Source organism: Marmota marmota, unplaced genomic scaffold, assembly GCF_001458135.2.
Source record: "Marmota marmota marmota unplaced genomic scaffold, marMar, whole genome shotgun sequence".
NCBI lineage: Eukaryota > Metazoa > Chordata > Mammalia > Rodentia > Sciuridae > Marmota > Marmota marmota.
Genome location: NW_026000005.1, coordinates 46,100,719 through 46,104,379, shown reverse-complemented (window position 1 = coordinate 46,104,379; position 3,661 = coordinate 46,100,719). Strand labels below are relative to the sequence as shown.

At 46.3% G+C, this 3,661-nt stretch overlaps 1 long non-coding RNA gene across 1 annotated transcript in view; it reads left to right on the top strand.

The window, feature by feature from the left end:
- Positions 1–3,600, top strand: part of LOC125618289 — a 15,111-nt gene extending 11,511 nt beyond the window's left edge. The window contains exon 3 of the long non-coding RNA XR_007349530.1: positions 3,293–3,600. This is a non-coding gene — a long non-coding RNA (uncharacterized LOC125618289). The remainder of the gene's footprint in view (positions 1–3,292) is intronic.
- Positions 3,601–3,661: the final 61 nt, after the last annotated feature.

Genomic DNA, 3,661 nt, shown 5'->3' with positions numbered 1-3,661 from the left:
GATATATGTGTGTGTGTGTGTGTGTGTGTGTGTGTGTAAATATATAAATAAAATATACATACACATATATAAAATATAAATATTTATATTTGGGCTAACTCAGATATATATATATATATATATATATATATATTTTAGTTGTAGACAGACATAATACCTTTATTTTATTTATTTGTTTTTATGTGGTGCTGAGGATTGAACCCAGTGCCTCACATGTGCAAGGCAAGCGCTCTACCACTGAGCCACAACCCCAGTCCTGGCCTTTCCTTTTTGACATGTCTTAATTGGCTCCCTTTATTTCTACCTATTTTTTTCTCAGGGTCAGTACAGCTGCTGTTGTTCTACAAGCTACTTGATTGTCCATTAAAGGAATTCAAAGAACCCCCACAACCCTGCTGTGTTACGGTTTGCAAGTACTGCTCATTACTAACCACTACCTAACACCAATCCTTGCTGAAGGGATGGTGTGTGCCCTGCTATCACAGAGCTCTGGGATTGGGATGTGCAGCTTTAGCCCCCTAAGATGCTCCTTAAAGCCACTGACATGCATGGGAATAAATCCATCCTAGTAGTTGAATTTATTCTAAGACAGGCCCATCCCCTAGGCCAAGAAATGACTCTAGATTTTATTCTGATGTTAACTAATGAAACAAGGTAATGATAATGGACAGCAAATTAACTAAAATAAAATACCAGTAGGATAAAAAAAAATGTCTCCAAATGTGGCCCCCTTTTCCTAGAAAAGTGCTGCACTATCTCCTTCTCTCCCTCTTGCTCTCCCTCCCACCCTGTCTTCCCTCCTTCCAATCTGAGCAAAATATTATGGACCCCTTTCTGTACCAGAATACTGTTCTAGGAGCGGGTAATACATCAGCAAATGACAAAATAGAGAGACACTGGTCCCATTGAGCTTCCAGGCTAGCAGAGGGAGGCAGGCAACCCTCCCATAAGCAACAGATGTTAGTGCAACGGGGAATGAGAGTTAGTAGAAATTTGCAGTTTTAAGCTGGCTGGGGTGGGGGGGCTCCTGTGCAAATGAGCAGAACAGAAGGCAACGTGGCCGTGGGCTGTTGGGGAAGATGGTGCTGGGCACAGGCAAGAAACCGGCAGGAGGCCTGTGCAGCTGTAACGGAGTCTGGAAGGGCCAGGAGCTGCAGTCTGAGAAAAGAGGCCCTGCAAGGACCCTGGCTCTGGCTTTCAATGAGATGGGGAACCACTGGGACAGTTTTTTGTTATTGTGTGGTTTGGGTTTTTCTTTTTTTTTGGCGGGGGGGAGGGGGTGCTGACTCCTAGACCCAGGGCCTTGCACTTGGTAGGCAAGCACTCTACCACTGAGCCCATCCCCAGTCCCCAAGAGTTGGTTTTTCTCTTCAAGTCCTTTTTCTATGAGTGCATTTTATTTATTTACTTACTTACTTATTGACTAACTGATTTTTCTTTATGCAGTACGGGGGATCTAACCTTGGGCTTTGTGCATGCTCAGCAAACACTCTACCATTGTGCTACCTCCTCAGCCCTTTTTAAGTTTATTTTGAGGCAGGATTTCTCTAAGTTGCCCAGCCTGGAATGTGTGATCCTTTTGCATAGGGGGGAAAAAAAAAAAGAGGAAAGAAATTCTCAGTTCTACCCCTGTTGATAGTAGGTCACAAGACCCTCCTCATTCTGGAGAGATCCTGCCCCAAACCTGGAGGGAGGAATTCTGCACAGAGGCACCAAGAAGAATCTGGACAGGCTTGCTGGGTCCCCCGACTCTATTAGCATTAGATGGTGCCCTTTAGGTATGATCACATCATGTGTCCACACGATTGTCCATGCTTCAGTCATGCCTATACGATAAAGTTTCCATTAAAACCCCCAAAGGACAGGGTTAGGGAGCTTTCAGATAGCTGAGCACGAGAAGGTCCTGGAGGGTGGTGCCCCGGGGAGAGGGCTTGGACACTCCCCTGTACCCCTTCCTTCATACCTTGCCCTATGCATCTCTTTCTCTGTGTCCTTTGCATTATCCTATTTTTTTAAACTAGTTTTTAGGGGGCTGGGGCTGTAGCTCAGTGGTAGAGCACTCGCCTAGCATGTGGGAGACACTGGGTTCGATCCTCAGCACCACGTAAAAACAAAATAAAGATATTATGTCTACCTATAACTATTAAAAAAGCTATTTTTTACTTGTTGATGTACCTTTATTTTTGATTTATTTATATGTGGTGCTCAGGATTGAACCCAGTGCCTCCCACATGCTAGGCAAGCACTCTACCACTGAGGCATAACCCCAGCCACCCTTTGCAATACCCTTTATAATAAATCAGTAAACGTGTTTCTGGGTCCTGTGAACTGTTCTAGGAAATTAATTGAACTGGAGGAGGGGTCATGGGAACCCTGGTTTACAGCTGGTTGGTTAGAAACACAGACAAGGCCACCTCGGGCTGGTGACCTGCATCAGAAGGCAGAAGGGGGTAGCCTTGGAGACCCAGCCCTCAGGCTGTGTCAGCTGATGCTACCTCCAGGTAGACAGCGTCAGAACTGAATTGGACCAGAGGACACCCATGGCTGCCCCCACTGCAGCATTGCCTGTGGGGACACAGAAGTGTTTGTGTTTATGATTGTGCGGGGGGAGCAAAACTTACTTTTCCCAGTCCTGGAGGCTGGGGAGTCCAGGACCAGGAGCCGGCAGATTTAGTTTCTGGTGAGAATTCCCTGGTGTCTCTTTGCTGCCTCCTCATGTGCCACGAGAGACAGACCAACTCTGGGCCTCTTTTATAGGGGCACTGATCCCACTCACGAGTGCCACCTTCATGACCTAATCATCTCTCAAACCCCCCTCCCTTCCGAACACTGTCACCCTGGGGACTGGCTTAGGATTCGACATATGAATTTGGGGCAGGGGACAAAAGATTCAGATCATAATAGGAAGGAAAAAAATATCCCTTTACCCGTCTTGGTTTCACTGGCTGTGCCTGGCAGATTGACTGACGAAAGGCAGATTAGCAAGAGAAAAACAGAAGTTTATGAATGAGTGCATCTCAGGTACACATGGGGACACTCAGGGAGGGGTAACTCAAAGGTTAACATAGAATCTTAGCCAAGAATAAGAATTTTGTACAGGAGTGACAAGAGGTGGCTAACTGGGTGGGCACACATGTGGGGACGCCAGTGGTAGATAAGGGCAGTTGGTAAGGTTTGTCTGTGTGGACTCTTTCTCATGCCATCTGACCCCAGGGTGCAGTTGTTCTCCCTTCCTGGTGCAGGAGGTGGGGGTGGGGCTCTTTCATAAGAGGAATTGATGTTCTGTTTTCAGGTAGATGGGAGAGGGCAGAGAGTTTGTCCTGTGACGACCTTTTCCTCAATGGCTTTCTGCTTAAAACAATCCTTATGCCAGAGTGGCATTTTGGAGATGGCATGCCCTGAACCCCGTCAGTGAAGAGGATGATGAGCCCAGCACACATCTGTCACCTGACTTCCACAAGGATCAGCTCGGAGCCAGTCTGCCTCTGATTCTCATCTCCCACCTCCTGACCCTCCAGTATTTCATCCACAAGTATTTCCACACATTTCTAAATGATGGGGCCTTCTTTTTAAACCTAGCCATAAAATCACTTTCCCACCTAAAAATGAATCATAATTCCTTAATACAACAAAATATCCTGTCGTTGGATCAGTAGAGTCC